The sequence below is a fragment of the Empidonax traillii genome, unplaced genomic scaffold (assembly GCF_003031625.1).
Source record: "Empidonax traillii isolate 1590-97213 ecotype Southwest subspecies unplaced genomic scaffold, ASM303162v1 scaffold264:size1143063, whole genome shotgun sequence".
Taxonomy (NCBI): Eukaryota; Metazoa; Chordata; class Aves; order Passeriformes; family Tyrannidae; genus Empidonax; species Empidonax traillii.
This window is the reverse complement of record NW_020955457.1, coordinates 603,234-622,195: the sequence shown is the minus strand read 5'-3', so window position 1 is coordinate 622,195 and position 18,962 is coordinate 603,234. Positions and strand designations below refer to the sequence as shown.

The window sequence follows — 18,962 nt, the reverse complement described above, 5'->3', positions numbered from 1 at the left end:
CACAAACACAATTTGACTATCCTTTTGGTAAAACTGAGCTACATTTTCCCAACATAGCTTTACAATTTCCCAATGCAAATCTTCCGCTTTTTGTTTTAATAACTCTACAGTGATATTATGATGAGTGCAGACTTATTGACGTGGCACTTGTACTTTACACATACTTGCAACTAACATTAATATTTCTAAATTACAAAAGTATTACAGTAACTTTGTGGGATCAAGCTAAAAAATGTAATTTCCAATTTGTATTACAATGTGCTAAAATACATTAAGATTGGTCAGACTGTTTCTCTTTTTTCAAAGGTGGAACTAAAGGCAGGAGATGGTATATTGATCAGGGGTTTCAGATGAAACCAGCTTTGTGCTCCCTATGTATATCCACGGGAATACGATCTGGTTTTAAGTATTTAAGCAAGTTCTACGTGTTAATCCCTTTGGTCTTTAGTGCCAACAGAAGGGAGCAGGGCAGCAGGACGAGTTCTTGCTAAGGCATTCACTGCAAACGTTAGAAAGATGCAATTTCAACAGAAACTCTTTACTGCTTTACCGAAGTTACAACTTCAGCTCCTAAACTAACATTACTAGGAGAAAACCCCTCTAGATCATTCCTTAGGCATACAGTACCATTACAACAGTAATCTGCAAGAAACACCATGCACCAAACATCACAATACCATTTTCTCATCTGTCCCGTAATTCGAAGCACATTTGAACGTACAGTTAAGAGGGAGCAGCTTTAGCTTGGAAGACACACCAGTAATTACTCTCCTAGAAAAAAGCAGTGTAACAAGGAATACCCAGGAGCCACCTCACCTCAGCCAAAGCTATCGCTTTGGCTTGAAACGCCGACTGCAGACTATGATCAGTTAATTTCACACGCTTCCCAGCATGAAACAGCCCGAAAACACCCGTGCCCTCCAGACCACAGCAGAAGACAGCCAAAGGGGGTACGAGATAGACCATGCTCCTGAGAATTATTATTTTATCCCAAACACAGCATTTCCCTCAAGACCCCATCCAGTCCTACCGGGAAGGTCGGGCGGCAGCGGCACCTCCTCGCGGGGACAGGAGCGAGGGTAACCCTCCCTGAAATTGCCTGGTACTCCCGTCCCGTGCCGGGGCGGGGGCACGGACGGAGGCAGCGGGGCGGGCACCCCCCGCTCCTGCCTGCAGCACCCCGCGGGTGAGGCGGGGAGAGCCGGCACCGCTGCCCCTCGCCGCTCCCGGGGGAAGGCACTTACTTTTTTTTTCCCGGGTGCGCAAGTTGAGCGGCAGCGAGGGAGCTCCGCGGTGAGCGCCGGGGCGCGGAGCGGGGGGTCCCGGGCGCTGCTCTGGGTGTGCGGGCGGGGCGGGGCGCGGCGCTGCTGCCCCGCCGGCCGGCAGAGAGGAACGGCCGGGCAGGAGCCTGGCCCGGACCGCGGTTGGCTCACGGCCCGCCGGGTGACTTCCTGCTGCTGCCGCCGCACATTTGCATGCGGGGCTGCGAGGGGAGAGCGCGGAGAGGGGCAGAGCAGGAGGCGGCCCCGGCCCACGCTCGGCGGCTCCAGGCGGGGAGGCAGGCGCGGCTCCTCCGGCTGGAGCAGGGAGCGCCGCGCTGAGCGGGGCTGTGATGGGGACGAGGTGGGGCAGGGGATGCGGGATCTGCCCCCACTGCGCCTCTGTGCCCCAGAGCGAACTTCGTGAGGGAAGCGATCCTCCGCTAAAAATTATAGCTAAATAAAACCGCTTTAGTCTGAGAGGCAAAACAGAAAGGGCTGTCGTGTTCCACCAGCAGCACAAAAAACATATTGAACTCCAAAATCCCACTGCGAGCAGCTTCTAAGGTCCTTTGGAGGCTGGGTTGGAAGCAAAAAAGAAGTAAGCTTATCTTTCAAATTTTCTTTTCTTTTAAGAGTGATTTACTAGCCTGATGAAAAGTGAAATAAAAATTTCACAGGTCATCAAAACAGGAAATATGAATGTGTGGACGCAACAGCCAGAGGATGCAGCTGAAAAGCTTTACAAGAGCTAGAGTCAAGGTGTCATATATGTGCTGTCAGACCACATGGGCAAGTTCAAGTCACGAGATTTCAAAGGCAGAATATAAAAAGAAAAGCATTTAAGCTTTCCATATAAAGTGTTGACAATAGCGGATGCTGTTTGAGGAACAGTCAAGGCAGTACAAAATACAAGATATTCAAAGGTACCTCTGTGTACTTTCCCAAAGTCCACCAATACAGTCTGTGAGTTGAAGTAGACTGGCGAGCTGGTGAGGACTTGTAACGGGGCATACAAATAGCTGAAAATAGCTCAGTGAAGCTCACACCCTGCTGAGTTTAAGAGAAGAACTTGAATCATGTCAATAGGATTTACAGATCTTCGGTGCTGCTGTAAAGGCCTGCCACTCATGGTGATGTGCAATTGGCACAATCCCTTCTCTCCCCCCCCCCCCCCCAGGTTTGATCCTGTAGAAGAGACAGTCTGTAGAAACAGTGAGACCATAATCTGTTGCATTTCTTAATCAGTCCCAGATGTCCCTGGGCACCTCTGAAATGCAGTGGACAATAGTTTCTGGTATTCTTCTAATTGTATCATCAGTTGTTAAAATAGCATCATGTAGATACTCAGTATAAATATTAAAAGGTGAGACAGTAAGGAATTCCTCAATAATTAATAAAAAATTGGTATTAATAAAAAGTTGGTAAATGTTTTCTTCCTTCCCTCGACTTATGTAAAGGTGTGTAATAATAACAACAACAACAAGCAATAAAACAAACCCCCAGCTAAACAAACACCATAGCAACCTTTTTACATATGACAAGTTTATACAAAAGGGAAAGATCTGACTAAATATACATTGTCTTGGGTTTGGAGATTTTTTTTTTTAGGAGATTTGGATTCCAAAAGTTTATATAAAATGAGCTATTTCTGTTTGGAAGTTCACTGTTAGAGCATCATGTTTCCATTTTCTCTATAGGGTAAGTACCTTGATATTGTATCTTTCTTCTTGGAGAAATAGGGTACAGATCCCCCATCTGTCTTGTTCTCCCTCCTTTCCTCCTCATTTCATTATCAAGTATTCCACTAGGTTTAACACTCACCTTCTCCTATCAAAGCGTTAGAGAAAATAAAGTTTAGTTTTATAAGTGCATAATAGACTCTAGACTAGTCTAGTAGAATACACACTTGACTATAATGTGAATAATTTGGAAAAATAAAAGAGGTGCTGAATTGCCCTTAATAGGCTGCTGTGCACTGATAGGTCGAGGAGGCATAGCACAAACTCATCAGTTCTGCCCTGGAAGAAGTAATAGGAAAAAGGGTTAGAGAGGAATAAATACACTGTGCTTCATAAGAAATAAAAACAGAGACAAGTTGTTAGTATAATTTGAAAGAAGTTGTGGTTTTGTGTATCCTTGCTGCCATTGCTTAGAGGAATATGGACAAAATCTACTTTAGAAAGCATAAGCAGAAAAGTAATTCTCTCTCTCATTATATATTGATCAAAAGGGAAAAAGAGCTGATTCTAGCCTCCCTTACATCTGTAGATCAGCTGTTCTTCACATGTTTTAAATGTCTTTGTGTATAGATCAAGAAAGATGGGGGAGGTGGTATAAAATGGGGTAAGAACAGAACTTCAAGCTTGTCACTGAAGTGGAAGTCCTTGTAGGAAGGACTGTGAGTCACGTTAACCAGCCAGTGTTCACACTCAGCAATTGATTTTCCACTTTGGGAAGGTTTGAACCCCAGACAATGTCTCTACTGCTGAATTAAGCAAGGCTGCAAGGCAATTCTCCAGTATGGAGACAAGCTGGCAATGTCCATGTCCATGCTCTTGGCACCCAGAACATGGGGACTACACCAAACTGGCCCATGTGTTCTGGTTTCTGCTGGAATAGAGTTCATTTTCTTCTTATTACCTGGTGCAGTGTGGTGTTTTGGATTTAGGATGAGAATAATGCTGATAACACACTGCAGTTTAGTTGTTGCTCAGTAGAGCTTACCCTAAGTCAAGGACTTTTCAGGTTCCCATGCTCTGCCAACAGGCAGGTGCACAACAAGCAGGGAGGCAGCTGATCTGAACTAGCCAAAGGGATATTCCATACCCCGGAATGTCATGCTCAGTATATAAAGTGGGGGAGAGTTTTCTAGGAAGGGGCTGATAATGGCTCAGGAATGGGCTAGGCATTAAGCATTGGGTGGTGAGCGACTGTATTGGGAAACACTTGTATTTTCTTAGGCTTTATTCCTCTCTCTCTCTCCTTTACATTACAGTTGTTGTTATTATTACTAATAATAATGTTGTTATTATTGTTATCATTATTGCAATTACTCATATTTTATTTTGTTTAAATTATTAAACTGTTCTTTTTTCAAGCCTGGAGTTTTTACTTTTTTTTCTGATTCTCCTCTCCATCCCACTAGGGAGGGACAGTGAGCGAGCAGCTGCGTGGTACTGAGGTAACCCTGTTGCCAGCTAGGGTTAAACACAATACCATGTTTACTTCAAATCATCTCTGGAATTTTTTGAGAGATGTGGCCTAGGCCAGGGATCAGTTCAGCAATCTGTCAGTAGACTCAGAGCCCTGTACATCACCCTGTAGGTTCCAGACCAATCCAACTACATACACCAGTAGGTAGCTGCTGATCACTGTTTGGATTGTGTCCGAGAGCGTGAAGTTCCACACAAATTGTGGGGAACAGTGGCTCTGGGCAGTAGATCAAACTTTGTCATGGACAATGAAAGCAGGCAGCAAACTTCACTGTATATTTTATATAGTCCTTACTCTCCTTGTGGCTGAGTACTCTCTATGGGACACTTAAATGCTTAGCTCAGTTGGTCAGAGCATGTGCTGATACACCAAGGTCGTGGGTTTGATCCCTGGATGGGCCATTCACTTAAGAGTCGGACCCAATGATCCTTGTGGATCCCTCACAACTCAGAGTATAATAGAATTTTAAATAATGTAATGAAAGCAGGAATAGAAAAATAATAGACATCAAAGCATAAGCGGCACAGACAGGATAGTGAATTGAGAGAGACCCCAAGGAACACCTGAGGTGTTCAATGAAAAAAACACAGGGAAAAGTTCACTTTGTACAAAATTAGGTTTACAAGGATTTAAATTCTTCACAGAAGAAGAGGCAAAAACACATGTAAAACAAAAACACTGAGGCGTATATGAGCCAGAGTTTCGGAAACTCATTTTTAATTTGTTAACAGGGTAAAATGTCTTTTCTCTAGAAATTCCAGCATTTGCATGGTCACCATTTGCATTGGTTTGCTTCTTCCTCAAGGCATTCTTGTTAAGTAGTTAAAGTCCAAATTGTCAACCTACTTCATAATAATGTGGCGATTTTAAAACAAGTAGTGAAGAGTGGATTCCAAAAAATGCAATCCAGCTCAGACATTCTTCACCCAATATTGTTACAGAAAAAAACCCAAATCCCCAGAAAATAAAAGCAGTATGTTTTGACATTATTTTTTTTCAGAATTTCCTTTCTTGTTGTAATGTATTCTTATTTCCTACTATTTTAGAGAAAGTCATTTTGACCAATGTAAGAAGAATATTTACAAATTTGATTCTAAGAAATGTGCTCTTTGTGTGATAAAGATAGGTTGCTTTTATTTGCTCAAGGAAAAACAATAAAGGAAATAAATTTTACTTTCAAGTATGAGGCAATAAGTTGCACTTTGATATGTGGATATTCATTAGTTCCTGTTCTTGTTTCCAGATTGGAGCCTGAGAAAACAAGTTTTGCAACGCTTTAAAGAAATGAAAACAAACAAACAAACAAACACATTCTAATTTTCTAATGATAGTTCCATGGTGTTTATTTGAAATGTGTCACACAATAATTTACAATCTTGGCTGATTTTATGACTAAAATTTTGGAAAATATTTAAAAATACTTCGGGGAATAATGCACAGGTCCCTCTACTGACCTGTTTTTCAGACAAACACTACACATACTCAGTGGGCTAAAGATGGGAAAGCTGTCATCTTTCCTGTAGACAGTACTCCACCTAATGCATAGCCACTTACATTTTACTACACTGATATTTTCTGACCATAAATCCTAAATTCAACCTTTTTTATTTCATCTTGTTGCTTCCAATGCCCATGAACAACTCAAAATATTACAGCACATAGACAAAGTGCTTGTCTTGAGGTGCTGTAATTCTGAAAGTTAATAAAAATTGCTCCTTCTGTCTTCGCTGATTTTAAGTATTTTATTCACCTGTTTTTATAAATAGGAATCTTTTCCATTTTGTTCCCATTCCTTTCATGACTCTGAGTAGAAAAATTGCTATTTAGTGAATGAAAATGTGTCCAGCACTGAAAACCAGTTTGAGAACCATCTGGAATGTACTAGGTTGTCTTGGTGGGACAGTATCTTGAGTAACCTCATAGAGACTGCAAATGGTCTGCATGGACTTCACAGAATATCCCAATCACCTTTCTGTAGAAATGGCAGATCAAATAAAGGATTATTTTGGTTCTCATGAATATCACCTTATATAAGAGCCAAGAAACACAGCTGGACCGATGGTTCTTCATAACTCATTTGGATAGGCAATGAGAAGGGTGAGCTGGAAACAAGTTGTTCCAGGAACCCTCTGCTTTCAAAAATTTGTTGACATTTGCAGATACTCTTATTAGTCTGAACAGGCTAATAAAGAATGTGTTTAATTGATGATTAATTTTGTAAACAGTTTTGTGATCGCTAATATTGAATTACCCGAAAGAACAGATTTGAGCTAATTCAGGAGCAGGTGTGCGATCTTTTCAAATTAGCAAGATCACACAGTGCCACTATTTTGGTTTGCTTCTGCCTTGTACTCAGGGCATTACACCTAGTATTGCCAGCCTGGATGGGCATCCAGCCAGCATCTTGCCTGTCCTGCACCACACAAATTGTTAGCTCAGGAACAACATGGTATTTCTGAAGGCAGCTGCTGCAGTGGACTGCCGTAGAAGAGTAGCTTTCCTTTTCCAGGATTAGGCATTTGCTACAGAAAAGTTGCTTGTGGAAAGGCACTGGACCATCATTAGCATTGCTGCTGTGCTCAAGTTGCTCTTTAACAGCCGCAGTAGCAGTAGATAGGTAGTCCTATTCCTGGACACACAGCAGTATGAAGCATCCGTGTACCACATGCAGCTTTCATTTTTCTCTGGGAGAAGAACATCAGGCAACATATGTTAATATTGAGTTAATGAAGTCAAAGCTGGCAGCAATGAGGGAAAAGAATTGATACCACTTTAAGTTACCAAACCCCTCCCTTTGTTGCACAGAGTTTATGAAATGTAGCTCTTACCTGGGACAGAAAATAGTTATCACTGGAGCAACTCTGGGCATCAAGAAGAAGATTGCCTTGATTATATAAAACCTGGAAACATCAAACTCTTGCTGACCCATCATCTAACCCATCATCCTGGTCTTGGGAATATGACAACTGCCTGTGTAGGTCAGGATTCAAAATGTCTGTGCAGTATGTCTAAAAGGATGTTGGAGGACTACTGAACTGCCCTTCCAAACCAGGCTCTCGTTTGCATGCTGTGTCCTTCATAAAAACTCAGAAAGCCAAAAGTGCAGATGGTGGCGGGGTAGGAGAGTAACAAGTGGAACTACAGCCAGTCCCTCCACCAGCTGTAGCTTGATCATTTCCTGTGAAATTTGGGAGGGTCACATTGTCAGGGACAACCTGACTAATCGTTTTCTCTTGAGTGGTTGACAGCTGTTTGCTGTAACTTGAAATCATGCGTATGTCGGACATGAGCAGTAAATCAACTTTTCTCTGACTTTCCTGTTTCCAGTTGTTGTTTTACCCTGAAGCCCTTTGTATCCTGTTCTTGGACCCAGGCCCTACTGGCTTTGGAATCCCAGCTGTGCCTTCCCATCCACTGCAGCTCTGCAATGATCTTTGCCCCAGGCTTTCAAATGTTTGAAATTTCAACTCTGAACACCTCTGATGCCACCCAGCCCTGCTCTGAGACCCCCCAAATAATGCTCTCAGCTGGAAATAAATTAAAAGTAGGAAGTAATTGAAAAACAAAGGCAAAAAAGAAAATCAAATCTTGAACAAAAGCGGAAACAGAAACTATTTTCACACACAGTTGGAGTGTGGAAGATGGGCATTACCAGAGTTCTTGTCCTGGATCAACTTGTATCAAATATGTCATACAGTGTCTCCTGTGGGCAGTGCCCCACTCCTCTAGTAGGAATTGTTCCTAGAAGCCTCTGAGCCTCAGCTAAGTTATGTGGTGTGGAAGTGTTTAGGATAGGATATGAAGGGGTCAGGAAGGCTAAGTCTGAGGTAGCAGGAGATTCTGAGGCATTAGGAATTACTAATGCTAATTATGGTGTAACCCACCTATTCTGAGTCTGTATTAAAACATGTACTCTCACCAGAGATTGTACTTGTCACCTGGCTCCACTCTTTGAATGTTCTAGGATACTTTATTTAGTCCAAGATGAAGGCTGTTCTTTCTTGTCATCACATCTTTATTGCATCCACACGTTTGCTGCCACAGAACTGTTGAGCTTACTGGCTTCCATGCATACCCCGTGCTTCCTGGGTTTGTTTGTTTTTTTTGGTTTTTTTTGTTTTTTTTTTTTGCCACAGCTAGCAGAATTGGCTTAGTAAGTGAATAAAAGTAATCCTTCTTCTTTCCTTATCTAAATGAGTCATTAAGCTTTCCAAAGGTTGTTTGAAAGTGCGCACCTGCCCTGCCTGGATCAGGTCAACTGGAGGCAGCTTTTGCGTGCATACTCTTTGGATAGATGGGTCCTTAGCTGTGAGGGGTTGAGGGTTGGAGTGAGGGATGACAAACCTATGTTGGTGTTTTGGGGAAAAGGAGACCTCCTAGGATGAGTGGAAGTATATACGTTTCTGAAGGATGCATGGCATGATCTACTGCCTTGGAGTCAGAAAAAAAGTGGACTTGCAACAAGGTGGATGGCAGTAAAGGCAGATTGCTCCACTGGTGACACCTCTTCTGCTTTTCAGACAAGACTAACTCTTGAAAATGTGTTAAGTGGCACTTTCCAAGGGAGGAGACTAGAGAGCAATACTGGTATGCACTGCAATCACAGATCTGGAAGGCTTGCAGAAGTATGACATGCAATTCAGCCTGACACACGCTGTGGTGGTGTGGGGGTCAGGATGCACTGGGTAGTAATGGGGAGGTACCATAGAGCACAAGCCTGGGAAAAATCAAGGCAAAAGCCTCTGGCACAGACTTAGGGGCATGCAAGAGTTGGGGAGCAGCATTCCTTGTGTGCTAGTTTGTTGGTATAGTACTTGGGGCCAGAGCCAACACCTAAAAAATGTTAAGATAATCCAGGTAAAGAGAAAAAAATAGAGCCTTCTTGGAGCACTTGTGAATAGATTGGGCTTTTGGTTACCGAGACTTTAATTTCTCCTCGACTGTCTTTCCATGTGGGCAGGTTTTGTGCTCAAACTTGTCCTCTACCTTAAAATGAGTACTAAAGTACAACAAAGGAATACCTGTATTCTATGATGTGGAATCCCTTTTCTTCTCTGAAAGTATGTTTCTGTCCCTGCTTAGGATATGGTCCATAATGACACCATAAAGCTTTCAGCACCCATCCTTTCCTTTCCACCACTGTCCCTAACCAGCTTGCAGATTTTTTTGGAAATGTATCTTTTGCCCTGAACTTTCCCAAGACCCTTTGATGTCCCCACTGAAGCATCTGTGGGAAATGGTGAACTGTATCTTGCTATGTACTACCTACAAAGCAGCGCGGTGCAGCCTAAGGGGTGGTTCCTGAGGACCCCCAGCCATATTTATGGCTTGCACAGATTTATGGCTTGACTTTAGCTAACTTGGCTGTGAATCAGTGACAGTGATGTATTAGCAGACTGTGTGTGAGAATGCTGAGGCAAAGACAAGGGTTAAAGAAAAGATTTGATGAAGAGATGTGAGGCAAGGCAGAAATCTAGGGTAAGATCTATGACAATGAAGTCTGACTGGTGAGTGTCCAGTGGAGATAGCAGCACATGTAAGACAAGATAGGTTACATCCAAGGGTAGTTTTCTTTGAACAGGGTGGAGGCTAGAGGGCACTGGGGCAGACTCTTGGGGTGGTGCTAGCTGTGAGAGAGCCGCTGAATTTATACTGCAGCAAAGCCAGCTTAAAATTAATTGATACAAATTTAATCCATCAAAACATTCTACTGTATGTATCAGGGCAGTGTTTTGTTTTGTATTAGACAGCCACTGCAGTGATGGTCCAGTAGTATTTAAAGTGAGGTTGACTGTTGTGTTGAACAACAGCCTTGGAGGCAAGGGTGGCACTATAAATACAACTCAAATGTCAAAAGCAATTTCAGACTGAGCTCTGGAGGGATTAGGCTATTGTTGTAGATGGCATGCCTGTTAAGAGATGTCAGATTAGCTAAGAAGTTAATTTTGGTTAATATGAAGTGAATTGAAAAGCATATGGACAGTTTTCTTTCTGCGGTCCATACTGTAACATTAACTTTTGTTTAACAACTTCAGTTTACAAGTAAAACAGTTCATGCTACCAATGCAAGGTTATCAGTGCAACCTGCAATTAGGTCCCATACGTGTGCACCCACTGCTGTCACTGAGGCAGCCCTCTTGCTCATAAAGGGTTACATTTAGACACTCTGCTACTCGACAGTAAATCAACCTTGCTCACAAAAGGAAACTGTGTACTCCCCAAACCAACAAAGAGGCACACATTGCATTAGGCATGCAAATTGCTTAATGATAAGTATGGCTAATTCACTATTTGTGTGTCTGTAACAGCATTTCTTCAGGTGCAGCTGTGAGGGGGCTTGTGAAATGTGCAAGCCCTGGGATAAACTGAACTAACCCAATCTTTAACATTCTCAACTATGTGATACAGAGTAGATTCTAATCTGATTCTAATCTACTATGAAGAAACAGTTTTTCCAGCCTTTTCAACTTATGTTAAATAAAGCTGTTGAAAATAAATAGGAAAAACCCCCAACATTATTTTGGACTCAAAAAATCAAAAGGATAATACATCTTTTCCAAGTCTTTCACCTCCCAGGAAGGGGGAGGTACAAGGAGAGTGTTGGTTATCAGAACCATCCAGAAGATATGTAGGTGCTAAGGGACTCCCAGCATCTTGGATATTGTCGTCAAAAGAGCTCACTTGGATTCATGGAATCATAGAATGGTTTGGGTTGGAAAGGACCTTAAAGATCATCGAGTTCCAAGACCCTACCATGGGCAGGGACACCTGTCACTAGACCAGGTTTCTCAGAGCTCCATCCAGCCTAGCCTTGAACACTGCCAGGGATGGGGCATCCACAACTTCTTTGGGCAACCTGTGCCAGTGCCTCACCACCCTCGCAGTAAAAAAATTTCCTCATAATATCTAATTGAAAACTACTCTCTTTCAGTTTGAATCCATTCCCCTGTGTCCTGTCACTACATGCTCTTGTAAAAAGTCCCTCTCCATATTTCTTCAAGGCTACCTTCAGCCACTAGAAGGTTGTAATTAGGTCACCCTCAAGTCTTTTTTTTTCCAGGCTGAACAAACCCAATGATTTTCTCATAGGAGAGGTGCTCCATCCCTTTAATGTTCTTGATGACACTCTTTTGGACTTGCTCCAGCAGGTCAGTGTCCTTCCTGTGTTGGGGGGACACCAGAGCACTCTACGTGTGGTCTCACCAGAGTGGAGTAGAGGGGCAGAATCACCTCCCTTGACCTGCTGGCCACGCTGCTTGTGATACAGCCCAGGATACCATTGGCTTTCTGGGCTGTGAGCACACATTGCTGGCTCACATCCAGCCTCTCATCCACCAGCACCCCCAAGTCCTTCTTGGCAGGGCTACTCTCAATCTGTTCATCCACCAGCCTGTGTTGATACCAGAGGTTTCCCCAACAGAAGTGCACCATCTTGCACTTGATCTTGTTAAACCTCATGAGATTCCCATGGGCCCACTTCTTGAGCTTGTCCAGGTCCCTCTGGATGGCATCCTGTTCTTCAGGTGGGTCAACTTCACCACTTAGCTTGGTGTAATGTGCAAATTTGCTGAGGGTGCATTAGATTTCTTGGTCTATGTCATTAATGAAGGTGTGAAATAATACCAGTCCCAATACAGACCCCTGAGGAGCACCTCTTGTCACTGATGTACACTGAGACTCTGAGCCATCGACCACTACCCTCAAATGCAACCATCCCATCAATTTATTATACATCTAACAGTCCACTCATTATATCCACCGCTCTCCAATTAAAAGAGAAGGATGTTGTGGGAGGCTGAGTCAAAGGTCTCACAGCAGTCCAGATAAATGACATCTGTAACCCTTCCCTTGCCCACTAATGTGGTCACTCAGTCGTAGAAGGCCACTAGGATGGACAGGCAGGACTTGCTCTTTCTGAAATTCCATGCTCTTAAATGGGCTAAAATGGGATGCAGCTGTCCATATCTGATACTGCATGTTCACCTACTTCTCTGACTTCTGACTTCCTCTTCAATTTGGCGTTTAGACTTAATAAGAGTATATAGAACTATAAAGATTTCATCTCTTTCTATAAATTTTCAAATGCTGTTTGTCAATAACATTATTATTGCAGAATAGGTCACCATTTTAGATAACTATTGACATCTACTTAGATGCTTAATGAGATTGATTAGTCACAGAAAGATTTTTAAAAAGGAAAAAAAGGACTCACAGCAGAGGTAGATGCTTCTTAATTTGCAGGTGTTGCTGAAAATGTAAAATATTTCTTTACCGAGTAATACACTAAATGATTTCTCTAAAAAACAGAAACGTGCACATTTTTTAAAACACGGCAGCTGTTGTCCCATTTCTTGGTAACATTACTGAAAATATTGCTCTGCTTTGCCATCACCTCTGCATGAGTGTAGAGCATTGTCAGGGACTGGCATTACCTGGCCTCCAAAGTACCTGCCTGCCCTGATGTGTCAAATCAGTGTCTGCCAGCTACAGGGTCACTGAGCAACAGCTACTTAATCCATCAAGCTTGTGATCAAAGGAATGATTCACAGCAGTCCTGAAGCAGTAGAAGAAGTTGCTGTTAATGACACCTACAGCCCTGATGACCATTTTGAGCAAAAACTGTCAAGTGACTCTTATGAGAGTGGATTCCAGGAGATGAGTATGTTACAAAACAGATGGGAATATGTCTGCACAGCAAGTTAGTGGACGTGCCTTCTATGTTAAAGAAAATTAAGGAATTGGAACCTGGGCATCACTATCTGCCACTCCCACATCTGTGTCTCAGAGTTGTCTGTCTTAGATATCTGTGTCTGTGAGAGAATAAGCCTAGTGCAAAACCTGGAGTCACTCACTTTTCTGGATAATTATCTTATGTGAATAACCTTCCATTTCATACTCTCCATAATTTATGCACACCACTGCAAAATTAATTAGATTTTCAGTAAGTCATTTTTGAGAGAAACCCACATCAACACTAACCTTTGAAATGAATCAGTGGAACAAGAGCTCTCTAAGATAAAAGCTTTTTGGGGCAAATTCTTAAGATGTTCTAGTCAAAGAGCTACTATAGGGTACAGTTGGAACTACATGGCCACTTTTCTCATGCTATTTTTTTGCCTTCCTGACTTCCATTTTCTTTTGCATGCAGCATCCTAATTGATCTGGGCTTTGTTTTTTGAAGGTTTCCCTCATTGTTCTCCTTATTCCTCTACCTTTTCTCCTATCCTATTATCTTTCACCTCTTGTCATCAGCGATCAATTTGCAAACTGGAGCTTGTTCAGCAGAGGGCCACAAAGATGATTAGAGAACTGGATTATGTGATGCATGAGGAAAATCTGAGACCTGTGTTCATCACTGAGGAGAGATGGCTCATGAAGTTCTAATCATACTGTTCAGCTACTTGAAGATGTGTTATAGAGAAGAAGGTTCTTGGATGTGCAGAATGAGATGATAAGATGCAATGGCTGAAGTTACAGCAGTAAAAATTCCAGACAGATCTAAGGAAAAGTATTTTCTTCATGAGGGTGGTTAAATGTACAAGTGTCCATAGAGCCTGTAGGAGCTCCATCCTGGGAGATACTCAAAACTTCAAGACAGGGCCCTCGTCAACGTAATAAAGCTTTGAAGCGCAAATATTAGCCCTGATATTAGTGAGAAGCTGAACTCCAACAGAAATTATTCTCTGGTTCTATCTTGGTCTGCTAGTCTCTGTATTCTTAAGGCTTTGTTCTCAAATAAACTTCATTTTAACCCACTCCACTGAAGCCTTCTTCTCTACCTGGTTACCATCAGCAACACTGACCCCAGAGTGAGACCATTCATGTGCACACTGTCCAATCTGCAATTTTTCATCATGCTCTCCCATGTTGATTGTCTTTGGACTGGAAGAAGTTCCTTTAGCTCTTCACTGTTCTGCAGGTAGTGACTGGAAGAAATCTGTTGAACAAAAATAAAACTGCTGAAAAAGTCATATCCAAGTTGTTGCATATGAGGTTGAGCCCACCCATCCAGATTGTGTCCTGCTGCTCTATCCAGTGTTTCCATAGGACAGCATGTCCTTACACTGTGTGCAGCTGTTTCCCTGCTTGATATTTAAAAGCCAGATTTAGAAATACAGCTTTTAACATCCTATTTAGTGTAATGACAGGAATAGAAAAACCCTAGTGAAAAAACATAAAAACATTACAGAGATATCAAGACACATTTGATTTTTGTTTATATGTAATTAAATAATAGGCTTTTTTTTAAACACAATTTGCCTCAGTGATAAACTTGGAACAAAGTAGCAAATACCTGAGAACTGCATGGTAGCAGCAGTCAGTAGTATATTATTTCTTTGAAGGCAAGTTATGAATAGCAGTTTTGGCAAGAGTCTAGTTTTGGCTACCAACAACCATTTGTTATCATGACATGCAGAGCAAAGTTAAGGCTACTCACTCATTGTGAACACACAAACAAACCTAGCACGCTGATGTACTCCACTGAGTAGCCACGCTTTGCTGGCCTGTGTCAGGAAGGAGCTGACAAGGAGATCCCAAAACTTTTCGGACCCTCAGATAGGGAGTGTGTGAATGTGACAGGGTCTGGTGGGAACCAGAGCTCCCAGCTATGGAGGTGAGCTTTGGCCAGGATCCCAGGACAGCTTTCCTGGGTGTCACATTTGCGAGTGGGAGTATGTCTGCCACACTGTTCTGGGGCAGGGCATGAAGGCAAAGAGAGGCAGAAGCAGATGTTTGTGAGGCACAAAGGCATCCATAGGACAGTCTTATGGTTCTTGTTCAGCTGGTTGTATGGGTGAAGGGAAGGCTATGCAGAGGTGGGGTGTTTAATCCATCCTCAGCTCCAAGACAGTCAGGAATCACCTGCCCAAGACCACCACGCTGCACACCTACCTCTGACAGCAGCTCTGTACAGTCCTCTGAGGCTGAGTGCATCAGCTGGGATCAAACTCCTGTGCAGAGGAGTCATGCAGCATTTGTCAGAGCCTCGTGCACACAGGCACAGGTCATGGCTTCTGGAAGGTAACACCATAACCCCTCCCTGGGCTCTGCAGCTGCAGGCTCCATCACCCAGCCTGTCCAGCCCCAGGAGACTGCGGGAAAGCCAAGCCATGAAAGGGCAGTTTCCTTTGTTCCCTTATCATTCTCCTGCATTGCCTGCAAACAGAAACGTGACCCCTGAGGATGGTTTGTGCTGTACTAAAGGAAAGGGACAGTGGTGACCTCTATATAAGCCATTCACCAGTCCTCTCTGACAGAGGTGTATTTTGGCCAGATGAAGCACCCTAGATATGGACAGCGGGCAGAGAATTACCTCATGTGAAAACAAGCACGCTGCTTCTTAACATGCTGCTGCATATGCTTTGTGAGTGTCATGCTTCTTGACATTATCCAGTATGTAGGTTATGTTGAAACAGGCTTTACAAAAATAAATACACACAATGACAAATGTAAAGACCTAAGAGCAGCATAACAAAAACTCTCCTTCCCTTCCCAGCTTCACTATTTATTTTCTGCGGCAATTTAAACAAAAACTTTCAATTAACTGCTCAGAAAAGTCTATTTTTGTGAACTGATTCAACTGTGTCAGTCATCAAAGATAAATGAAATTAGAACACCTCTAAACTGGTGTGTCAGCTGTGCTCTGAAGTACAAAGAGCAGTAAAGGATTGCAGTGATTACACCAGAGTAGGTGATAAGAACGTAAAAGAAAAGGGATACTACAATCAGCAACAACAAACACTGAAAGCAGGTTAGTGGGTAAATTGTAAAGAGTTTCCAATTATTACAGAAATAAAAATAACCATCTGGAACAAAGCAATGCTTTCTTTCCCGTGGCATTTTTTCATAGCATGTTTTACTAAGCCAACTAAATCAAAGGTTTTAGAAAACAATAGTATAAGAACAATTAGGAGAGGCAGATATGGTTTAGGTAGTATTTGAAAAAAAAGCAGGGAAAGCCCATATTATTCAGGAAGGCAATATAAAAGGGGAAAAAAAGAAAAGGCTCTGTGTTACTATTGTGAAACAGCCTCAACAGAGGCTGCAGAGAGTGAAGCTGGTTGAAAGAAGAGCTCAAGGGTTAGGAGGGCAATGAAGAAGTGGATAGTAACCTTTGCCTTTTGGTTAGGGCCAGAAAAGAGTGTTTAGAGTGGTTCCTGGAATAAATAGGCTAATGCTTTTTCACCCTCACAAAAATTCGTTACTCTGACAGGACTTTGATGTTTGGGGCTGGGGCTTTTTGAGAATAAGTAAATATACATACATGTTAACATAGAGACAGTTCCTGTCTCAGAAACTTCCCAGTCTTGACTTTAGGCATGAATCTGATGTGAAAAGCAGATAGAGAGTGGAAGATGCTTTGTTGACAAAAACTGTTGTGAATCTTCCACTTGAAGAGGACAGGAGAATCAGTGATTGAAAAATGGGAAAAAAAAAAAGTCTGCCAATACAAAAGCTAAAATGCCTGCTGCCAGCAGCATACCTGTGATCAGATCAGGAAAACACTCAAAGAATGAGGGAGTGGGAGAAGTGCAGATGAGATGTGTTCAAAAGAACTACTGGGAACTTCTCACCCTGAAGAAAATGCTGATGTAAGTAAAGAATGAAACCAAAGAGCCTTGTCTTTTTTGTTCTGCCTGCTGAGGGTGTGTGCGGATGGGAGAGAGGGGAAGAACAGTGCCACAATTAAACATACATGATAGCAGCTAGACATTGACTTCCCTGTTTCACTGTCAGATCATGAAGTTATGGGACTTACCATTGACAGATTTGGTTCCTGGTAATTATTAATGGGATTAATTGAAACCATTGCCACAACTGAAGACCACTGTACTGTGTCCTTTGTAAATGCAGAAAGCTATTTCCTGACATGAAGTAAAGGGAATATATAGTAGCTGACAATGAAAAATGAAAGAAAACCCTCTGAAATACATGACCACTCCAGTTTCATCAGCTTTTAAGTGTCATAGCAGGGACAAGTCTTGAAAAGGAATTTTGAGGATGGAGATGAATTTCAGTAGATTCCAGTTATTTCATGTGAAGTCATGCCTCCAAAGTTCTGTCAAGAATTATTGCTTAAAGTTTTGCTTTATTAATTTGCTATTTCTCCATTATTCCCTTTCACTTGATCTGTCAACATGAAGTTGTCTGTTTAATTTTTGGTGATCATATATGTATACTCACACATATGCAAACTATTTCTCAGTCTTGCTCTAAGATTTCTGACTAGATATACATCTTCCACAGATCAGTTTTGTTTTATTTTTTCCCAAGGTCTTTGGGTAAGATCAGATTGGCTTTTGATAGATCTAAGTTTCAAAACTCTGTTTGCACTTGCAGATAGAGTAGAAAGAAAAATGTATATTTCATTTTACCAGGTTTTCAAGTTTTCCTTCTGGCTCTGTTACCTTTAAATTTGTCAGCTTTATGACCAGAGTTTTGGTGTTCTGATTTATTTCTTTCTTGTTTTGGGAGCAGCATTTCTTTGACTTCAGTTGCATCACTCTTACTGGTATTCTGATCAGCTGTATCCCTTTATCAGCATCCAAAAGAAAGAAGAGAAATCTCTTAGAAATTCTTCAACTGGCATGCAAGAGCTAAAAAATTGCTGGGCAAGATTAGTCTTGAGATTGTGGGCGAGAGAAGGGACTGGTGGCACAGAAATCCTCCTTCCAGGTCTTTTCCGGGAAAGTTCCAGTGAAGACTCATAGCTACGCTTTCCCTCTGATGCTAGAAATGCTTCCACAAGGCAAAATGCTCAGAAAAATAACTCCCTCAGGAAGCTTTGCCTTTGAATTCCCTGCTGCTGGCCAGGAGCAAACCACAATACATCTGTATATCTGAGTACCAAGGCAGGTAGTATCACCAGAGGTGACTAACTTCCCTCTACTGATTCTTTCCCCCTCTACTGGGAAAGAATCCAAGCAAAGAGGAGTGTCTGGACAGGACTCCACTGCCACTGTCTTCCCTGCTTCACTATTTATGTTGCAGGGAAAAAAAAGGAGAAGTTAAAGAAACTGCCCAACGGTTACAGGATGTCCTGTTGCATTTATCTGGCGATGCAGGCGAATGACTCACCCAAAATATTTGATGATCGGAAACTATTATGTTTTTCTTTCTTTTTCACGTTTCTTTCTGAAAATATCAAGCATTCAAACTCTGAAACGTGGCTAAAGGCAACATCTTAAAGCTATAAAAATTCAAGGAAAGAATAAGGAAACTTTGTCTTTGAAGATTATCACAGTCCAGAAAAAAGTCACGTGACAAAAACCTGCCTGCCCATCTCTGAAAGGTATGCAACAAGAAAGCAAACAGTATCATCGCAGTCACTGGGAAAAGTCCTGCCCAGAGCATATTCTTTGACATGGAATAAAGACTGAACCTGATTTTTTTTTTTTTTTTGGTAATTTAAAACCGCCCATGAATGGTTAGTCATGCCAATCCCAATTCACAGCAGCATTAATAACCCTAATCTCTCCTGATTTG

At 42.2% G+C, this 18,962-nt stretch overlaps 1 protein-coding gene across 5 annotated transcripts in view; it reads right to left on the bottom strand.

The window, feature by feature from the left end:
* Positions 1-1,315, bottom strand: part of LYN (LYN proto-oncogene, Src family tyrosine kinase) — a 50,687-nt gene extending 49,372 nt beyond the window's left edge. For 2 of the 5 annotated variants that reach the window (XM_027889529.1, XM_027889533.1), the window contains exon 1: positions 1,251-1,315. The gene's annotated coding sequence lies outside the window, so the exon portion shown is untranslated. Of the gene's footprint in view, positions 1-816; positions 972-1,030; positions 1,107-1,250 lie in introns of those variants that run through there. The other 3 variants (XM_027889531.1, XM_027889534.1, XM_027889532.1) reach the window with 2 other exon arrangements.
* Positions 1,316-18,962: the final 17,647 nt, after the last annotated feature.